Raw genomic sequence first — 23,331 nt, 5'->3', positions numbered from 1 at the left:
TTTTCTTTTTTTTTTTATTATTACTCCTTGGGCTGCCATGACAACTGATCTAATTACCGATGCTCAGAACACTGAACCACCACTGACACACAGCCATACTGTTTAAATGCCTGTCTGTTTTGACAGTGCCATCTAGATAGTTAAAATAGCCAGCTATAAGTGTCCATACACAATTGACACTACCAGGACGAACATGCTCGTCCTGTGTCATCAGCAGTTTGAAGGAAACCTGTCACATTTACATTTATTCATGTAAATCCCTGCCTATTCTGTGCTAAGTAGTTATGTTGGCGGTCCTTCTCAGTGATTGACAGCTATACGTTTGTAAGTGTGCATAAAAAAGTGCTAGTGTCTGTCACTAGATAGGACCACCCACATGGCTACTTAACCCAGAATAGGCGCCAATTTTCATGATTAAATAATTTTTTACATAAAACTATGCTCATTGTGTTCTGTAACATGCCTGCAAATTGTACTACATTTTCAACATGACAGGTTCCATTAAACCCCTTTATGCACCACGATGTACAGTTGCAGCATGGCGCTGGCAAGGGAATATAGAAAGGGGGTCATGACGTGATCCCTCTCTATACTGGACAGTTCCAATCGGCCATGGGTAGCTGGGGGCTGCTGCTCGTAGCTGGCATGGAGCGATTCTCTGCATCGGCTACTTAACCATTTGAATGCCGCTGTTTAAATGCCGGTGAACCAGTTTCAGGATAAACACCACTATAAATGGCAATTTGGCACAAGGCTTTTTCATTTTGGCGGTCAGATGTTAGCTGCATTCAGTTTCTCCAGTTTTACAATAGAAATCCTAGAATCACATGATAAAGAATTGCATGACTTTTAGTGAAAAAGAACACACGCGATAAAGCACAAGAGAAATAAACCCCTATAGCAATTTACCCTAAAATAAGTAAATGCCAAAAGCAAATAAACACCAGAAAGACTACAAAAAAGCAAGAGTAAAATGCTGGCAGTTTTGAATGCTTTTTGTGTTGTATTTTCAGCCCAAGCCAAAAGGCTGTGCAAAAGTTGTGTCTAAGGTCTAAGTCTTATGCTGCCTAGCACTAAATTCTGTTTTAACTGTACAGCTGCTTCTCTTACAAGTCTTAGATAAGAACAAGAATGTGTCATGCCTTTATCAATAGCTATGCACGTAAATGTAAAACATATGCCGAAAAAAAAGCTGCCTTTAATCTGTTCCAGCTGGCTGGTTATACATTTTGGCAGAAAATATGTTATTTTAACTTTTATCATGAAATAAAAAGAGAGCCTTTTACAATTGCAATCTACATTAACCCTTATTGCCTAATAATTTTTGTAGCTAAAGTGTTGTTATTCTGTATGCTTTAAGTTGAATCAAATACAAAAATATTTCGTTTTTATTGCATGTTGGCATGAACAGTAGTGTGGTAGAAATGAAGGGCTTATTCTCATGTTCTGTATTCCACGAATCCTATGGACAGGGAAGCCCTGTAGTGGACTTTTCCCAAACCCGGCATCATATATCAATATAATGCTGGGAGAGGGGAAAGTGTTTGAATCTTCATGACACTGTAATGACACAGCCTGGTTCATTACAGTGCCGCAAAGCTTCAAACACTTTTCCCGTTCCCGGCATCATATAGATTCAAAATGCCGGGTGTGGGAAAAGTCCACTATAGGGCTTCCCTGTGGGTAGGATCTTTGGAATACGGGACATGGGAATAAGCCCTTACTGTGCTTGTATGTTGTAGCTACTATCAGGATTCTGCAATGGTGAACAGAGGGAGATTTTGAAGCCCTCCACAGTTTTTGCTGTGACCAGATCCTGGGGTAGACTGTTCCACATATTTACTGTTCTTATGGTAAAGAAGGCTTGTCGCCTCCGGAGATTGAACCTCTTTTTTTTCTCCAGGCGGAGGCAGTAACACAGAACAATAATCTGCCAAATAAGCCCGATTTGGCACATTTTTGCTCCTTGTAATAAAGACAACAATCAGCCGATGGCAAAGATCATCTGCTGAACGTGTCCTTACTAAAAATCATCATCTGCCAACTGCACATCGCTACATTTAATAGCGATGTGCAGCCAACAGCTGATGAATGTGTAAAGAAATTAATAGAGTATATACGTACCTGTCCGCACTCTTCGGGGCTTCTGCGGCTTCCCAGTATTTTCCTGGCTTCAGTCTGCTGCTGCTGCAAGAACTGCCGAGCCGGTCTATGAAGTGAAAGGCTGCTCAGTGATTGGCCGAAGGGCTTGTACTTCAGAGTCCAGCTCTGCAGTTCTTGCGGTTGCTGCGGGTAGAGGGCAGAAGCCAGGGAGCGGGCAAAAGCATCGGGGAGTGTGGACAGGTACATTTTATTTTACACTAAAGGCAAGGGCTGCATGGATATCGCTTACAAACTAAGCAGCCTTGTTATAGGCTCAGTAAACGAGCGCCAATCTAGCTGTTTGGTGCCTATTTACATTAGTGATCGGGCCTTTTAAAACGTCCCTTACAGTGCCCAAAAAATCCTGCATAAAATGCCGATATTCCACCGAGCTGTCACAGATTTGTAAATCATGTATGCTCCCTGGCAAATTCTGTCCCTATTTCTTGGAGGCACAGTTGCAGTGCAGAGTACACTGAATGTTGACCAAGAGTATTGTCCACCAGATTTTTTAGGAGAGAGTAGCATTGTTAAGGGTCCTTTTACACACAAAGATATCTGACAGATTATTTGAAGCCAAAGCCAGGAATTGATTTGAAAAGGGGAGAAATCTCAATCTCTCCTTTATGACCTGTTCTCTGTTTTTATAGTCTGTTCCTGGTCTTGGCTTAAAAAAAAATCTGTCAGATATCAAAAATAAGTTTAAAAAATCTGTCAGATATCTGTGCATGAAAGGACCCTAAGGGCCCTATTCCACGGGACGATTATCGTTCAGATTATCGTTAAATCGTTCGAATCTGAACGATAATCGTTCGGTTGAAATGCAGTTAACGATTAACGACCGAACGAGAAATCGTTGATCTTTTAATAAGACCTGGACCTATTTTTATCGTTGCTCGTTCGCAAATCGTTCGCATTGAATAAGACATCGTTCGGTCGTTCTCAATAGATACGAACGCAATAGCGAATAAATAGCGAAGAGAAACGATCGCAATTACGATCATAAGTAACGATTATCGTTCCATGGAAATGAGTGAACGTTTTCAGGTCTTTCGCAATAGCGGTCGTTTGAGATCGTTAATCGTTAACGATTATCCAAACGATAATCGTCCCGTGGAATAGGGCCCTAAGAGTGAGCAAAAGATCCTAATGGCTGCAATGTGCAGTAAACCCCTCTACCACCAGTGATAAGTGTTCCAGGCAGCATAAAGACGCTGGGTTGGAGTCAAGTAGTCATAACAGAGGTTTGCTGTTTTGCAGCTTATTTAAAAAAAAAAAAAAGTTTTTGTAATGTTATGTATTTCACTAAAATACATCAGATTATTAGACCTTTATGTTCTTATTTTCATTCCACAGCCTTCAGTGTGGGCCAACTGGTATGGTGTCCAGGATGACAGTTCGCTAGGTGAACCATCTGCTTCCTTACCTCCTGCGCCATCCTACAGCCAGCTGGAGGTGCCACCTCCATATGAAGCCATCTCTGCAGGTATGATCACCAGTCTAATCTTAAAATGTGGCTACATTTTAGGCCACTGTTAAGAGAATAATAGATGATTATTAAAAGTACCAAACCCACTAGCTTTTAAAGTCATCTAAATCTACTGTAGTCCTAAAGTGGAACTTAGCCCATAAAAGTAATATTTTTGTTACAGAAATGTTTTACCACATTTCACAATTGTTAATTTTACACTGAGCTGTGTACCTTTAAGAAGGGGGGATTCATGTGTCCATTGTTCTGTACATCTACTATAAAGTGGATATATTGCTAGCTAAGCAGGAGATTGATTTATTTGTTCTGTAGAGATTACTTGCCAGCTGTCTTATCTTTATCATCACAGACAGCATTATAAGGAAAGGTAGTACCTATATATATAGCTAACACATGACCCCCCCCCCCATTCACAGTGGGCCATGCCCTTGTTCACCTCCTACCCATCCATTCACACTGACCTCTGCACAAGTCATAGAGCATGCCTAGTAAACTCTCTAGACTATGGATTCATGTGGTCAATGTGACTGCCTTACCACTGTTAATAGAACAGAATAGGAGCTCAGGGAAATATGGCTGCAACCATATTAATGTCCAAAATATAACATTTTACAGTCTGAAATTAGAAGCCAATTGAACAGAATATGTATCAGGCTCTGATCAGTAAAAACAGCACAGGTGACAACATTCCCTTTAAATTCTTTCTTAAAGAAAATTCATAGAAAGTTTTTTACCTGTTGTTTTCTCTTTATTCTGCAGCAGATGATTTGAAGCCTCCTCCATACAGTGAGCTGACACCAGAAGTACATGACCCTGACTCCAACTTTTTGAACATGGCAGACAACTATGATATTTCCAGCTTGAATGAAGCTCCTCCACCTTATACACCCACTATAGTAATAGAAGAAATTACTGCCCCCCCATACCATGAGAGCATTACAACAAATACATCTGACTCGCAAAACTGTGGTCCTTAGCTCTGCTGTTCCTTTGCTGTCTAAGGAACTGTCTAAGTATTAATCAACATTTTATATTTGATACAGTGAATTATTTTCTTGGATGGGGTAACAGTCATATCTTTGGTGCCAAGTTCATAACAAAGCTCTCACACTCCTAAAAGAAGTCATTTTGTATGTAGTCTTCTATGATTTGCTTTTAAATTTATAATTTTCTATGGATAAAGACTATTTAAAGAAATTGAAACCAAGGACACCTTCATCTGTCATTTAACTACTACTGCCATACAGTATCAGCATGGGAATAAGTTTATCACAAGTACCTTTTTTCCCCCTAAAACAGTCAATAGAAAAACTCTACAGTCAATAAAAAAAATATTTTTTTAAGAGGATCTGTGAAGGGGATAGAAGGGCAACAGTTCTGGGAACGAGAACAAAGAATACCTTTATGTACCACAAACTGACTGAGAACACAACTGACACTGTTTCTTTAAGCTTACAGTATGTATCGTGAGAATGGTGGACACTGGACAGGTTCATAATCTTAGTGAAGACTGTTGCAAGGACAATGTTGGAATGTTCTAGTTACTTAATGATTGCTCTGGGGTTTGAAGAAACAAATGGAATTTGTACTAATAGACAATATGGTTCTTTAATGCAGGAATAAACTAAAACTTTTTTGTGTCACTACAGCCTTTACACCTTAAACAGCCTTTAAAACAATCTTAGGATGGATCCTCACAATTCAAGAGAGAACAGTAAGCAAAATATGGATTTGTACCCTGTTTATAGGGTTACCTCAAGGTTGTAGCCTGTGCATTATTGTTCCTATGAAGCACAAAGCCAGCAACCCTTTAAGGGACATTTAAAGCTCCTCAGTTGGATTTTTATACGTATTTTGAAGTCTAAAACTGGAGCGCCATTTGCACTGGAGGACAACTGGACCATAGCTTTACAAAGAAGTTCAGCTACACAATGAAGTCATCATATTCACATGAAGTCTTGTTTCAGGATGCCCATTGTTGTCCGCAGTATATCTTGTTTGTGAGTAATGTGAAATGTTAGAGGCAAGTCTTGTATATGTTTATGGGGTACAAAAGCTGGAGAAGCTTTGTCATTCATACATCATACCAGTATCTAGGGGGATATTTTGTGAGGAGTCATTGGATATACCGGAAACACAGATTAGAAACCGTCCTTAAGTGTCTGAACAGACTTATTTTGCAAGTTGGTAGCACTGAATTTGCGTATTCTAGGAGCATGAAAATAAATAGTGGTTATAGATTACCTTTTTATACGATGTAGTAAAGTAACAGCTTTTGTGATTTACCCTCTAAATCTGAAACGGGATATCCACTGAAAAGTTGAAATACAATATTGCAAGACAAATGCATTTTTAAAGGAACACTAAACCTAGAATCTCTAAAGTCAAGACATTTCCTGCTGTTCTCTTCCATTTGCAGTGGACGTAGGCTTGTACTGCTGCCAGTTGCTTCCCAGCCATGCACAGGATTTTTAGTTGGGGAGGCTGTAGCTGATCTCCTAGGACATACTAAAAAGTATGTGTGTGTATGTATGTATGTATATATATATATATATATATATATATATATATATATATATATTCAGTTTTTATTGCACTATGAGACAAAATAGGATCAAACAAGAGGTAAATACTGCCCCCATGACATACAGTCCTGTGGTGTCATGAGAGAGAACCTGTTCATGCCGCATTGTATGTTGTGGTGATCACACAGAAGGGTTACTGCTGAAATCGCTGGGATTTTTCTTCCTATGATATTAGCCATGACATCTAAGGGTTTTGACAGCTTCTGTAATCCCTTTGGCACCCCTGCAAAGTAATCATAAGGTGGCAGTGCATTGTCATTACAGCCAGTGGCCTAATAAACAGTAGTAAACAATAGACCAGGCATGTCCAAAGTCCGTCCGGAGGGCCATTTGCGGCCCGCGTTCCGAACTTTTACGGCCCCCCAGGTATCCAGCTTGCTATTATCTGCCTGTGTTATAAAGCATATAGCATGTAGCATGTAAAATGGTCGGCCCTCGCACATGTTCACTTCATCAAATTTGGCACTCTTCGAAAAAAGTTTGGACATGCCTGCAATAGACCATCCGAAATGTCTAGTATAAGGCCAGATTACAAAACCGTAGACTAATGGTGCTTTTACACGGAATGATTATCGTTCGAATTTTCGCGATAACGATCGCATTTTAGCGATAATCAGCTCATGTAAACACAGCGAGAAACGATCAAACGACGAGCGAGAAATCGTTCATTTTGATCTTTCAACATGTTCTCAAATCGTCGTTGGTCGTTCACAAAAAATACATAGATTGCTCCGTGTAAACAGTCTTTCAACGATTTACCCTATGTGTGAGATGGGCTTAAGCGATCTTAAAAAGATCGCAATAACAATTTTTTTAAACGATCTATCATTCTATGTAAACGCTGATCGTTATAAAAAACACATCATTACTTCAAAATCGTTAAACGATGGATTGGGTGAATTATCGCTCCGTGTAAAAGGACCATTACTCGTTTCTATTTCTGTCATGGAGTAATAAACAAATCAGATTAACAATAAAGATGAGCGAACCACGAGCATGCTTGAGCCCATCTGAACCCCATCGTTCGGCATTTGATTAGCGGGGGGCGCTGAAGTTGGATAAAGCCCTAAGGCTATGTGGAAAACGTGGATATAGTCATTGGCTGTATCTATGTTTTCCAGACAACCTTAGAGCTTTATCCAACTTCAGCAGCCACCGCTAATCAAATGCCGAACGATCGGGTTCGCATGGACTCGAGCATGCTCGAGATTCGCTCATCTTTAATTAACAACTATAAAGTAATAAGAAGCAACCATCTGCTTTGTTTTATTACCCAATGTTATGTAAAATGTTGTCGTACGGGAAAAGCTTATGGAGACTGTCAAACTATTTGTTGTAACCTGCACATTTTACTTTTATGTGAGGTATGTACAGTAAACACTAGGACTATGGTGGGTTGGAGAGCCGATGACTAAAGCTACTGCCTGAGGAGGCATATCAGTGGACTCTTGAGCCACATTGCAGCCATTCCTGGAGCTTTCCTATCTTTGTAAGTAGTTTATCTGGTTTAGTTGCCTTGTATGTTTTTATAGTTTGCCTTCAGACCACGTTCCTCTATAGACACTGTTCAGACTGTCTTCAACAACAGGGTTCTGTGCGTCTATTATGTTCCCACACTCTTCAAATGTCAGCGCTTCATGTTTCTGTGATGTCTCTTCCTCTAGGAAAGCACAATCTTCCCAGATTGTGATATGAAAAAAAAACTTTCCTCAATGAGAAGTAATACCATCGATGCATGGATCTCTGACATTTAAAGAGATTGTGAACAGTGCATATGGAGGAACTTTGTCTAAAGGCAAACTGCATGGTCGTCTGGTTTTATTGGCTATAACCAGAATGTTATGCATGTTTTATGAAGATAGCAGGAAAGCTTTGGTAATGGCTGCATTGTGAACTGAACACTGCTTGGCATATTTCCATCCACAAATAATACACTGCCCAAAAAAAAATAAAGGGAACACTCAAATAACACATCCTGGATCTGAATAAATGAAATATTCTCATTGTATACTTTGTTCTGTAAAAAGTTGAATGTGCTGACAACAAAATCACACAAAAATAATCAATGGAAATCAAATTTATTAACCAATGGAGGCCTGGATTTGGAGTCACACACAAAATTAAAGTGAAAAAACACACTACAGGCTGATCCAACTTTGATGTAATGTCCTTAAAAGAAGTCAAAATGAGGCTTAGTATAGTGTGTGGCCTCCACATGCCTGTATGATCTCCCTACAACGCCTAGGCATGCTTCTGATGAGGTGGCGGATGGTCTCCTGAGGGATCTCCTCCCAGACGTGCACTAAAGCCTCCGCCAACTTCTGGACAGTGTGGTGCAATGTGACGTTGGTGGATGGAGCGAGACATGATGTCCCAGATGTGCCCAATTGGATTCAGGTCTGGGGAACGGGTGAGCCAGTCCATAGCTTCAGTGCCTTCATCTTGCAGGAACTGCTAACACACTCCAGCCACATGAGGTCTAGCAGTGTCCTGCATTAGGAAGAACTCACATTACTCACCCGCTGCCAAATCGGTCATGCTGAAGGATGTTGCAGGTAGCAGATCGCTCTCCACAGTGTCTCCAGATGTGCTCAGTGTGAACCTGCTTTCATCTTTGAAAATCACAGAGCGCCAGTGGCAAATTTTCACAAAGACAGAGGTTTTGCTGCTGGGTTGTTGCCCTCTGACAACCTCAACCTCGCCTCCTGGTGTACTGGCCTGAGCCACTTGTGTGGGTTGTAGAGTCCGTCTCATGAGAAGTGGTCTGTGGTCCCCACCTGCAGAATCACTTCTTGAGTGTGTCTTGCCAAAAATTTCCACCTGTTGTCTATTCCATTTGCACAACAGCATGTGAAATTGATTGTCAATCAGTGTTGCTTCCTAAGAAGACAGTTTAGTTTCACAGAAGTTTCATTTACTTGGCGTTTTATATTGTGTTGTTTAAGTGTTCCCTTTATTTATTTATTTATTTTTGAGCAGTGTATAAAGGGATTTATTTATCATAGTAATGTTCTATAGCTAGTCATGTGAAGGCAAACATATTTGGCTTGGCTATCTATTCTGACCATCTGTTTATAAGATATTATATTTACCCTGACTATAAAATAACCTTTTGTTATTTTGTGAATAATTGTTTAGCGCCGCACTACCCCTTTAATGTTTTCATATCTGCATCAAAACACGGGTATTGTATTGCTTTGGCTTCATACACATTTAAACAGTTAAAGTGTCACTGTCATTATAACTTTTAAAATCGAAATCAACAGTACATGTGGAATAAAGCAAGTTTTCCATTTACATTAATTTTTATTCTATTTTTTTATTTATCATGCTTTAAAAACAAAGTAATACTTATCTGAAATCCAGGCCCAGTTCCCCAGTCTCCTAAAGGCAGCTTTTTAGCCTTGTGCAGGTTTGGCGGGGGTGGGGGGCGGAGATTACCTGGAAAACACGGGACTTCCTGTTTTGAGACTCTTTAAAAAGCCTAAACACAGGAAGTGCCATGTTTTCCATGATAACTAAAAAAAAATGCATGAAAATTGCAAACTTTATATAACATCTACTAGATTTTGAAAGATATAACGACCGGGACACTTTAAATTAAATATATGGGTATTTAGCACTTTATTGGGAAGATCAGCAGATTTTAACTCATAGCGATACTGTAGACTCATAGCGATACTGGAGCTGTGGTTGACTTTAAATATTTGGTCGAGTGAAAAAGTTCAGTTTTTTGGCATAATCTACAAAATTATTGGAAATTGATGCACATAGTACTTTATCCTAAGATGATAATGTAGGAGCATGGAGACTTTTGTTAATGATACCTGTGCCGTTTTAACACAATCTGGTTTATGGAAAGAGGTAATCTTGAGCTAGTGTAACCACCTTGGTTCTAAAAGATTATTGGTATAAAATAAAACCATCTATTGAAAATTAATTAGGTCACATGGAGTGCAGTTTTAGCCCATGTTCACACACAGTAAGATAAAATCAAAATGCATAAAGACCCTTTTTACATGGGTTGATTATTGCTAGTGAGTGTCCATAGAAATGCTCATTCAGCCAATAATAAACGCATGTAAAAGTGCCAGAGATCAGCCAACACATCTCTCTGTGAAACAGGAGATGTGCAGTCAATATCATTAAATGTTAATGGCAACCCAAACTATACAGTGATTGTTCGTGTGGCCCGCCCATGCATTTTCTCATTCCTTTTAAAGGCACTGCAAGCAAGCACCATTCTCACTGATGCGCGTTAATTTGCAGCCGTACCTGGCCAACTATCGGCCCATAGATGATAAGCGTAGATGTATTTTGAATACAATAGCGTGCTACATTAAAGTTTATGGAGAAACAGATGTCTGTGCACACGTTGCAAAAAACTGACATTTTTCTATAGACCTTAAATATAGCACATTATAAAACATGGCTTAAAAAAAAACAGGGTGTTTTATACCTATATTCCTTTGGTATTATGTTTTTATTTTACTGTGTGTGAACATGGCCTAACACATTATTGCCTAGCGTTATCAAGCTGTCTAAAACCCACATGGTGTGTTAATTTATTTTTTTTTTTTCATTCCCACAACAACCATTCACAGCTTAGGTTACATTTTACCAGAGCTTGTTAAAACCTAAGCTATGATCTGTTGCTGTGGGAAACACCACACACTGTGGGTTACAGGCAGCTTGATAAACCTGGGCCTTAGTTTGCATTTAAAATTATGTTAATGACACTAACTTCGTCTATTTTTAACTATTCATTATTTATTGTACTTCTAACTTAGGGAGGTCATGGATTCACATCACATTTTCATGGTATTCATGCGGCTGTAGCAACATGATCATGGTGCCGGATTCCCTTTAATTTTCACAACTATGGAGAATGAAAGGCTCATGTAGGTGGACAAAGACCATAGTAACAAGGGGTGACACAAGGGGAGTGTATACACTCTAGCCGAGATTCCATAGGAAACAATGTGAATTAGCACTTTCAGTAAATAGTGGCCGGTGTTGCAATCTGCAACAGCAAAGTTTTTTATTGAAAATATACAGTGTGTGAACAAGGCCTAATAATGCACTCCATTGAAGTCAGTGGGAAATTGGCCGACAGTACATACTACACCGTATAGAATAACAGCCGTCCGAATAATCACCATGCTAACCACCTGCTTTTACAAAAAAAAAAAAAAAAAAAAACAGTTTTTTTTACCTAATTCACGCATTGGTTTATTTTCAATCAAAATTACTGTCATATTTTGGTATTATTTTATGTGTTTGAATGTATTCTAAGGGTCATTAGACATGTACAGTGTTTTCGGCTGCATATTTTGTCTTTTGTTACAAGTTTGAAGCCCCAAAACAAGCAGAAGTAAAGCCAGAAACATGCTGTATCAAACACATGCAGCTGAAAACACTGTACGTGTGAATGAACCATAATTGTATTTGTTCAATGTGATTAGTTTCAAATAGTCCAGATCAATATACAATAGTAAACTGTTGATGTTTTTAAGCATACTGCTAGAAAAATAGCCGAAATCAGATTCTGAGCTGACAGTGAGGTGTTTATAGTTACATTCCATGACTAGAAATGCAGGTGTTACATGTCCACTGAATTGACTGTAAGGCACCATTTGATGGTTGGTACTGTCAGAAGGTTATCACAGTTATATAGGCATTTTTTACTCTTGCAAAAAAAAGTTAAATAGGATAACTTTATTAAACATTTTTAATTATTATTAGTGCCTATTTAGACTGCATTCCCACATTGCATTGGCAACATGCATCCAAAACCATGCAGTCACCATAGCCGGGATTGATCGGCAACATCACCCAGCTACTGGTGACTTCATGGAGGGGGCGATGTGCCAACTACATGTAGTGATCGTAGTGTGAGCGTCCATAGAGTGTGTTTACACTTTCAGGTTGCAATTACAATTCTTGAATATAAAACCAGGAACAGATCCTAAATGGAGGTCACATATAAAGGAAAGACTTAGGCTTTGTATTAATAATTGCCATTAAAAACCTAAATGTGTGAACACAACCTCAAGGACTAACTGCTAAACACTAAAACTAAAATAACACTAAAATTAAAAAGGGCTCTATACTTACATTATTGTGTTCAAAAGTCCGGAACAAGACCGATGCAACTTTAAATCTTAAAACCACACTCTTCCTTCTCCTGCGTGCATAAGGTTCTTGGCTATAGAAAATCGGCAAAAGAGAAGGCAGATGTAGGGCTGTGTATATTAGAAAGTTGCACCAAATGCAAAAACTTTCTGAATTTAGAAAACATTGACATAGATACAGGCTACCCCTAGGAATATGATGTTGGGATTGTGGTTGTACAAGATTCTCAGTCTTAAAACCTTTTAGAAAAAATATTATAAGGTTTTCTGAGACTTTTTTTAGGAGTTGTTTTTTTTTTTTTATTGCTGACTGCTGGAGAGGATAATGGCAGGGGGGCACTGAGGGACAAAGGGCACTGGAGGGACACCAAGTATCCCTCTGCCATTATCCTCTCCAGCAGCCACAGCCAGCACAGCTCTGGGAGTCGGGCGTGACATCACCATTTTATCCAGGAAGTGAAGCCTTGATGCAGTAGTAAGTGCAGGGAAAAAAACACTTTATAAGCATTTCCCTTAATAAGTGTATATTGCGGATTTGTATAACTTTTGGGGGACAATACCTTAATAAAATTTTTTGAAGGACTTCTCCTTTAAGTTAAACATTTAAAAACCATATCATGCAACACCCACCTTTTATCTTTATAACTGGTTCTCATTGTGAATATATTTTTATCCTAGTTCAAATTGGGGTGCACACCTTCTATCATAGGGTGTTGCATGATGTGGTTTTTAAATGTTTTTAATTTGTTCAGCCAATCACTGGCTCCAGCACTCTTCCGCTTTAGTCGGTGATTGGCTGAGCAGGCTGTTACTGCTGAGGTATTGGTGGAATCATTCGCTGTGGGACCCATAGACACTACATAGCCCCAGCACTGTATCAAAAATTTTAAATGAACAGATTACCTCTTTGATTCAATATATTTGTTTTAGAACCTATGTCATCTGCCTTTTAGTCGACCGTTTCCCTTCTTTATATCAAAGTACATGCTTATATATCAATTCATATAATGCATCTAAGGTTAGAATTCTTTTAGAAATTGTAGTGTGGTTAAGTAAAAGTATCATCAGTACTATTAGTCTTAACTATTTTTTTTATTAAAGGTGTACTTCCTTTAAAAAGCACACTAGCGTGTTTTTTTTATTGTGTACAGTATTTCTAATATACAGATGTTATGTTGTCACTTTGTATATTTCTCAATAAAATATTTAAAACCAACGTATTTTGTTTCTCTCTATATGAATTTGTGTTACTGCATTCCTTATGATTCCATGTTCACACCTGGAAACAGGGCCACCATCAGGAATTTCAGAGCCCCATATTACCGACTTGTCTGGGCCCACAACTTACAAAAAGCAATTATTTAAAAAAAAACTTCCAAGTCAGTTTGGAACATATCTTTGGATATTTACAGCCCATAATATGTGCTGAAATACAAAATATGAAAGTCAATTAGGCCACATTTTCAGCCTTAAAAATAACTATAGAAGAATAGAACTATTATAACTATAAAATAACAATAGACGAATGACCAAAAATTTTAGGCATTTATCCATGAAAAAATGTCAGTTACTGTGTTGTCATTTAAATTAACTTTTGACATGTCACATAGGTAAGTTAAAAGTTTAGATCAGTTGGGGTCTCAGTGCTAAGACCACCACCAATAGTTAATTACAGCCGGGTGAAGAACCTGTTAGCACACCCCAATTTGGCGCATAGTCCAACCATTTACAGGATACATGCTTCATACACTATGGTGGAGCTGGACACCTGTAATCAGTCTGACTGTGTTACTATCAGAAAGGGTCTAACATCTAACATATCTATAAGTTAACAGGGTACTCAGACGAAAATCTTTTTCTTTCAGATCATTTTGTTTCAGAAAGATAGATTTGTAATTTACTTCTAATAAAAAATCTCCAGTCTTCCTGTACTTATCAGCTGCTGTATGTCCTGCAGGAAGTTGTGTATTCTTTCCAGTCTGACACAGTGCTCTTTGCTGCCACCTCTATCCATGTCAGGAACTGTCCAGAAGAGAAACAGATCGCTGATCTCAGGGAGACCAGCCAAAGATAACACTGCCGGCTGCTAGTGAAAGCGCTCAATGCAGTGAAATCCTAGGTGCATTGCCCCCTGGGAAATATGAATATGCAAAAGAGCCTGTGGAGCCTCATTAAAGAGTCTCGAAACACAGGACTAGCCAGATATCCCCTATGGAGATTTGCGACAGCTCTGACAGTTCCTAACATGGACAGAGGTGGCAGCAGATAGCACGGTGTCAGGCTGGAAAGAATACACCACTTCCTGCAGGATATAGAGAAGATGATAAGTACTGGAAGACTATAGATTTTTAAATAGAAGTAAATTACAAATCTATATAATGTAAAAAATAAAATAAAAAAAAAAGCAGTTGATTTGAGAGAGATTTTCACCGGAGTAGTCTTTTAACCCCTTCAGGACCAGGCTAATTTTGGATTTTACGTTTGCATTTTTTTCCTCCTTGTGTTTAAAAGGCCATAGCACTTGCATTTTTTCACCTACAGACCCACATGAGCCCTTATTTTTTGCGCCACTAATTGTACTTTGCAATGGCAGACTTAATTTTTCCATAAAGTCTGCTGTGAAATTTAGAAATAAACTATTTGTGGAGTAAAATTGAAAAAAAAAAGGAATTTGTTTTAATTTTGGGTGGTTTCATGTGTACGCCATTCGTTTGATAGTAAAACTGACATGTTATATATGTTCCTCAAGTCGGTACGATTACAATGATATGTAATTTATATCACTTTTTTTATGACAGCTTTTTTTTTTTTAAAGAATTTATTTAACATTTTGCATATAATACAAAACAACAACAAAAAGGCACAATCCGCCCGCAGTATGCGAGTAAAGAGTACACCATCAGGAATGTTACAGGTGAGAAGGCTTATAGCCCCAGTGAACAGTACAGGGAGCCTTGCAATAGGTGTAAGACTCAAAGGGAAGCATCTGCCATACAGGCGAAAGCGTATACGGGCGGAGTATGAACATAACATAGGACTGGACACACAACAACATAAACACAATCAACCACACCGAGGCACAGCTACCCCCCCCCCCCCCCCAAAGTACCAAGAGAGGGCTAGACATCTACCGTCTCAACAAGCATAAGCCAATGAATCCAGATTTTCTTGAATTTTTGGGGGCATTTACGACTTTTGTATAGAGCTTGGTATAGTGGAACATACTTATTTACAAGCTGCTTCCACCGAGCCAGGGAGGGAACATCGGTACATTTCCATTCCATTGCAATGATCTTTTTGGCACAGAATAAAAGAAACCTGATAAATATTCTGTAGTATTTGTTTTGTGTGATCTCGTTAATGAGCCCTAGCAAACAAACAGAGGGGGTGCAGACAAACGGAAAGTCAAAGTGGTCGGACAGAAATTGAAGCACTGAGCGCCAGAAAGCCTGAATCTTAGGACACGCCCACACTGCGTGCATGAAGGTTCCAACGTCAGACTGGCATTTAAAACAAGTGTCTGAAGGTGACACACCCATCCTCCTGAGCCTCTCCGGAGTGTAGTATGTTCTGAGTAGGAAGCGGAACTGAATCAAGCGGTCCCTAGCGCTGACCACCGTAGCAAAGTAAGTATGCACTACCTCCTTCCACCGCCGCTCACTCAATGATGGGATGTCTATCAGCCATTTTTCATATGCCTTTTGGAACGGGGATTTATCATCAGGGCATAGCAGCAGATAGCTGTGAGTTAGGGGTTTAGTGAGATCCGCCGTGCCCAGCAGTTTCTCTACCGGTGTGAATTCCAGGGGAACCACCAGGCCGCCAAATTGTGACTGGATGGCATGCCGTAATTGTAGGTAATGAAAGAAGGCTGTACGGGGCACCTCGTACAATTCACACATGGTCGACAACGAGTGAAACACATTGGCGGAGGAGAATAGGTGAGACAAATAGCGGACACCGTGTTTACCCCACAAGGTCGCACCTGGAAGACCTACAAGTTCCGGCAAATGCGGGTTCAGCCATAGGGGTGTGCGCGGGGAGAAGGGAGGCGAGGATAGCCGCTTGTGTGCAATCGACCAAACCCTCTGCACCGTAGCCAGCGGAGTGGGCCAGGAAGAAGAGGGCGTATACCTATAGAGCGTGTTGGCCAAACCCTCATAGGAACCAATCAGCGCCCCATCCAGGGTCACTGCTGCATTACCGAGGTCCAGATCCAGCCACCAATTACCATAAACAAGCTGAGACGCCAGAAAATATTGGTACATATGAGGGGCCGCCAGTCCTCCCTGGTGCTTGGGCGCAAGGAGGTGAGTATATCCAATCCTAGGGGATCCGCCCTGCCAGTAGAAGGATCTCAGAATCCTGTCCAGATTAGTGAAGAAGTGACGGGGAGGGACCGTGGGGGAGGCATGAAACAGGTATAAAAAAATTTGGGAGAAAGATCATTTTAAAAATGTTAATCCTACCTAGTAAGGATAAGGGAAGCTGTCCCCATTTTTGCAGACGGAGATCCGTTGTTGCCAGGAGAGGCGCTAAGTTTAGGGTCATATAGCTGTCTATTGATGCGGTGACCTCAACGCCCATATAGCGAAATTGACGGGCCACCAACAGCTGGTCCGGCAGGTTTGTGGGTGCTGGGAGAGAGGATGCCAGCGGCATTATGACAGACTTAGGCCAATTTACAACCAAACCGGATATGTCACCAAAGCTGCGGATAATTGCCATCAGGGCTCTGAGGGAGGGACCAGTGTCAGCCAGATATACAAGGGTATCATCCACATATAATGATACCTTCTCAACAATTGACCCCCGCTGGAGGCCACGGACGGAGGGCGAGGCCCGGATGGCCGCCGCCAACGGCTCAATGGCAAGGGCAAAGAGTAAAGGCGACAGCGGACAGCCCTGCCTCGTCCCCCGACCGAGTGAAAAGGGAGGGGAAATATCTAGATTGGTACGGATCCTAGCCAGGGGGGCCGAGTACAGTAAGCGGACCCAAGCCAGGAAGCTCGGGCCAAACCGGAGCCTACCAAGGAGGGACCACAGATAAGACCACTCTACAGAGTCGAAGGCTTTGTGAATGTCCAGGCTAAGCACATAACCCGGCACTGCATCAGATGTGCTTGCAGCGATATTTAGGTGTAAACGGGAGATGTTAATGTCAGTGGCATAATCCGGTCTGGTCAGGGTGGATTACGGTCTGTATGACTCCGTTTAGCCTCAGCGCGAGCACCTTAGCCAGGATTTTAACGTCAATTGTGAGAAGTGAAATTGGCCTGTACGAGGACGGGGACAGGGGGTCCTTGCCCGGCTTCAGGAGTAGAATAATCAAGGCTTCCCGAAGGGATTGTGGGAGACGCCCCACTTGCAGGGAGTCATTGTACATGGAGAGCAGGCGAGGGGCCACTACCTCAGCATTAGCCTTGTACCAGTCTATAACTAAGCCATCCATACCTGGCATCTTACCCAGGGGCATGGACTTAATTGCCTCCGCTATCTCCTCAGTGGTGATCGGGGAGTCAAGGGCTTCGGATTGCGCAGGAGCCAGGGGGGTTAGGGGAGACTGGTCAAAGAAAGCCGCATAAGCTAGAGGGTCCTCCAGACAGTGGGGAGAGTAGAGATATTATAAAAGGACTCAAAGACAGCATTAATGTGGGCAGGATCGGTCACCTGGGCCCCTTGGTCATCCAAGACTCCGGGGATGGAAACCGTAGGACGTTCCGCTCTTGCAAGGTACGCCAGTAGTTTGCCATTTTTATCGCCAAACTCAAAGATGGACGCCTACGTGGCAAAGAGTTTTTTCCGGGTACGTTCCTTCTGCAAGATCAGAAGGTCCCTTTGAGCCTTGGCCCACTCCTTCCTCTTATCCTCTGCCCCCGTACCCGCCACCTCAGCCTCCAAGGAATCTATAATAGAGACCAGAGAGGCCTCTTTTTGCCTGTGAATAGACTTTTGGGTGGTCACCCCAGTTATGTATGCACCCCTGATGGTCGCCTTATAAGCATCCCATTTTATCAATGGATCGGGGAAGTCAGAGTTATGCTCCCAATAAGTGGAATGAGCTGCTGACATAGCCTCCGTAACCGCCTCTGAAGACAGCCAACCGGGTTGCATCCGCCATAATCTAGAAGTGGGTGGGGTGGCCAGTCGTAGGGAGACCAACAATGCGGAATGATCTGAGATCCCTCTACTGGTGTATGACACGTCACCAACGTGGGGCAGTAAGTCAGGAGAGGCGAGGGCCAGGTCGATCCTAAAAAAGGAGCGGTGTACCTGTGAGAAGTACGAATACTTCACGGTGTGTGGGAACCTCCAGCGCCAAACATCTTTCAGGTGGAGGGCAGCGCACCAGGCATTTAGGTGAGAGGAAGCTGGATCTGTACCACTGGTCCGGTCCAGTGAAGGATCAGGGACCGCGTTGAAATCCCCAATAAATAGAACTGGATCTACGGGAAAGGAGGATAGTATCCAGGAGAGACTCAGAGAGTGGTGGGGGAACATATATTGAGGCCAGAACAAACGAGAGGGACCGACACGCACAATGCAGTATCACAAAGCGACCAAAGTCATCACACACAACCTGAGAGACAGTTATAGGCAAAGCTTTGGAGATTAACACAGAGACCCCTCTAGAGGAAGTGGAATAGGTGGCGTGGTAACCCTTGGCAATCCAGGCTCTTTTTAGGGCCAGAGTCTTCTGTCCGACCACGTGGGTCTCCTCTAAACAAATAACGTGAGGGGAGTGTTGCTTCACATAATCAAGAACGAGGGCTCTTTTAAACTTAGAGTTGAGACCACGCACATTCCAGCTGAGGACCTTAAGGGATCCCATGATGCAGGTTAAGGAAGATTGGGGGACCCACCAAGGGGGCCATCCTAGGGGGGGGGGCTGTACCACCACGCACACCACCACACATTCCAGACAGGCACAGGACAAACATAAAGCAATGTACAAATAGTAAACACAAACATTCTAGTCAACCTAACTAGGTACCCAACGCCCTGTGTAACACTTTTTAAAAAAAAAAAAAACAACAATCAGTGCAGACCTAATACCCTAACTCAATACAACTATGCGGGGCTAGTCACCGCTGAAGAAAAGTACACTAACTAATACTGTTAGCTGAACCCCAACCCTCCCCCCCACCCCTGAAACAGGTTTGCTATATGCTCCCCCAACCCCCGTGGTTGAAATAAACAACTAGTAGTTGAAGATCCAGTAACTAACTAAGCGGCAGTCCCGGACAAACAGAAGGTATAAGGAACATCATGCCCCCCCAGAACCTCAACCCGGGGGAAGGACGACCGGAGCAGCGTCCACCCAGTCCAGGGCAGCAGTCGGGGATGTGAAGAACTTCGTGGAGTTGCCGTCCACCACTCTTAGACGGGCAGGATACAGCATCGAGTATTTGTAGCCTTTGGCTCGAAGCTTGGCACGGACTTCCGTAAATTGGGTGCGTTGTTTCCGAATTTCAACCGAGAAATCCGGATAGAATGATACTCTGTTGTTGTCGACCAACACTTCTCCTTTAAGCCGAACCGCTCTCAGGATGGCATCCCGGTCACGAAAGTGCAACAGTCTCACAAGGAAAGGCCGAGGAGGGGCTCCTGGCTGGGGGGGTTTATTTGGAATTCGGTGAGCACGCTCGATTGTAAAGAACTCAGAGAAAGTCTCGGCGGGCAAGGTTTGGCGCAGCCATTGCTCAGTGAACGTTACCGGGTCATCGCCTTCGGTTCTTTCCGGGAGCCCCACTATCCGGACATTGTTCCTTCGTAGCCTGTTTTCAAAGTCATCAGCCCTGGCCATGACTACTTTCATTTGCTTTTGCAGGTCCACGATTTGCGCAGGGATAGGATGAATGATATCCTCCGCCTCCGAGACCCTCCTCTCCACTTTAGCAGTTCTCTCCCTGATTTTTTGGGTTTCGTGCCTGAGGATAACAAAGTCCTGGCGAAGTTCATCCACTTTAGAGACCAGCATAGTCTGACAGGTGTTTATTGCTGCCAAGATTTCTGAGAATGTCCCATCAATCGTAGAGGCTGAATACTGAGATCTCTCTGGCGAGTGCAGTCTGGGTGGACTAGGGGAACCCTCGAAATAGGAGGCACGGCTCTCCGGAGACAGATCTCTTTGGCGTGTGGTGGACCTGGAGAGCCGTTCTAATTGTCTGGCCGCCTGGACCTGCGCCTTAGTAATTGATGGGCTGTGAGCTGCTGATGATGCCTCCACCTCCTCTGACCCTGAGTCCACGTCTGATTGGGGACGGGAAATTGATGCCTGAGCCGCCTTCCCCTTTTTCTGTTTGTTGGAATTATGGCCCCCTTTAGAGCCCCCCATACTTCCAAGTCAGTGTATTCTGAGAGTGTGCAGGCACCCCCCAGGCAGGCAGAGTAACTTTCAGTATGTGATGTAAGGTATGCAGTCACTTGGAAATGAGAGGGCAGATTATATAGGACAGTTCACAGGCAACAGCAAGGGGACTTCACAGTACAACCAAATATAATTCCGGACACCGCAGGTCCGCTGAGCGCGCCACCACCACAGGCAGGAGAGATAGATGGTCTAGGTGGCAGGGCACGAGACAGCAAGCACACCTGGTACTTGTGTGAAGCACAGGGGTCAGATGGTGATCAAGTCCCAGAGGCTGTGGAGTTCCCCTGCGAAGACCTCCCCGTGTCTAAGATGGCGCCTACTACAGACAGGAAAGGCGGGAGGAGGAGGTGCCCGCTACACCACCCGGCCCGTGATGTCGCCAGCCCTGGGTCCCGTCGCCTCGCGGATCCGCAGCCACCGGGAGGGGTAAGGTGAGCTGCCTGAGGCACTGTCCTGGCACAGGAGGAGGAGACGGAGGGGGAGGAGAGCATTGGCTCCGGGCGGTAATGGCAGACAGACGGGGGGCCGGAGGGAGCACTCACCGCCACCAGTGTCCGTACCGCGGCTACAGTGCTCCGGTACCTCCAGGGATCCAGCCGCCACCGGAGATTTCACGGGGGGGCAGGCGGCACTGCTCCTCAGCCGCAGGATTATCCCGGACAGTGCAGGAGGCGGGCGCGTATCCAGGCGCCACACCGCAGCTACGGTCCCAGGCCGCACGGAGGGAAGAGGCTGGAGCCGGTCTTTGCCGTGTACCGGGAACTCCGAGATAGCCGCGGGGGTGTCCCGCCGACACTGAGGTCTGTTGGGGCCGAGGGGGGAGACGTATCAGGGTAGTTTTTCAGGGGGAATTGTCAGGGGTAGTGGGAGCTCCTGTGAGGCACGTCTTCCTCAGCCGGCCATCAAACCACGCCCCTTATGACAGCTTTTAAAAAACTAAAACCTTTTTTTTCTTTTTTTTTTTTTTTTTAAAAAAGGGTTAAAAATTGCTCTATTCCCAGCCTGATATCACTTTTATCCTCTCATCTATGGGGTTAAGTGAGGTGTCATTGTTTGCGCCATGATGTACTTTATATCGGTACCTTACTGGCATATATGCGACTTTTTGATCACTTTTTATTAAATTTTTCTGGATTTGATGCGACAATAAATGCACAATTTAGCACTTTGGCGGGTTTTTGTGCTTACGCCGTTTACCGTGCGAGATCCAGAATGTAATAATTTAAAAGGGTTTTTTTTAGAGTATACATTAACTTTTATGTTTACTCTGTTTTTATTGAGTGAAATAAAGTAACATGAAAACAATTACAATTTCGGCCAAATCAGCGAGTCGTAAAAAAGCATTGCAAAACAATGAACACAGCAAATGTAAAATGAAAGCATTCGCCCACAATCTGAAATAGTGCACATTCTGAGAATACATCCATATTAAGATATTTCACTTCAAGATTTTTCAATATAAAACAAGACATAGATCCTCAAGTGAGAGGAACAGAAGACCAAGGAGAAGATAGTGTAGAAAAAGGAAAGAAACAATTATTCGTAAAGATGGACCAAGCAGTCCAAATCTTTGAAGAAGATGTCGAACAATCCAGTGCTCCGACAAAGCCCCCAGAAAGAGGGAAAGAAGAGCAATCTGTGGTGAGCAAGGTACCTTTCTACCCAAGTATGTCTCATATAAGCCCGATACCTTAGTCCAAAAGTCCTTGATCCGGGGACAACTCCACCATACATACATACATACATACATGTCCCTTCCTCCTGGCCACAGCGCCAACACGCCATCAGATGTGTCAGGGTACATGCGATGAATCATCTTGGGACATCTGTACCATCAGACAGACAGACAGCCCATGAGTGAATGTGCAAATTTCTCAATCTCCTCTGAGGTAAAAGTAACCCCTAAATCTCTTTCCCAGGCCGCAAAGAATAAAGCCCTATCTGGATTACTGAGAGAATGAAGAAGATCATAGAGTCTTGATAATTTACTAATATCAAGTGATCAAAATCAGTCAGGGCACATCACATAGAATTGCTTACTAAGGCATCTTACAGGAATGACCTAAGTTGATTGTATTCTAACCAAGAAACTCTCCCCATGACAGATCTCTCCTGTAATGACGGTAGAGAAGGTCGTTGTGATTCCACCAGAATCTGATGCAGTCGTGGGGGAGCATCCTGGGACCAAATCAAGAAAGTTTGTGCCTTGTTGTGCCTGGGGCAAATACAGGATTCCCCAATAATGGGGTGATCGGACCTGGCCTTGACAAAATTTTGAACTGAGATACCCACTTGTCCCAGATACACAGTGTGTTTCGTTAGAAACGCCCATCCTGCAATGGATTCTCTATCTGAGTGATGTAGCCAAGGAGCCGCACCTAAATTCCTGGGAGAAAGTTCTATCTCTAAGGTGACCCATCTCTTAAGAGTAGCATGTGTACCCAATCCACTATCCTGATTCTTCATGCAGCCTCATGGTAGAGCTTAAGGTCAGGCAAACCCATTCCTCCCCTCACCTTGGGTTTGGTTAGAGTTTGTTTGCTTAATCTAGGGTTGCCCCCTCCCCACATGTATTTACTGAATTCTTTCTGAAGAGACTTAAAATAG

Source organism: Dendropsophus ebraccatus, chromosome 2 (genome assembly GCF_027789765.1).
Source record: "Dendropsophus ebraccatus isolate aDenEbr1 chromosome 2, aDenEbr1.pat, whole genome shotgun sequence".
Classification (NCBI taxonomy): domain Eukaryota; kingdom Metazoa; phylum Chordata; class Amphibia; order Anura; family Hylidae; genus Dendropsophus; species Dendropsophus ebraccatus.
Note: the sequence above shows the minus strand (reverse complement) of the source record.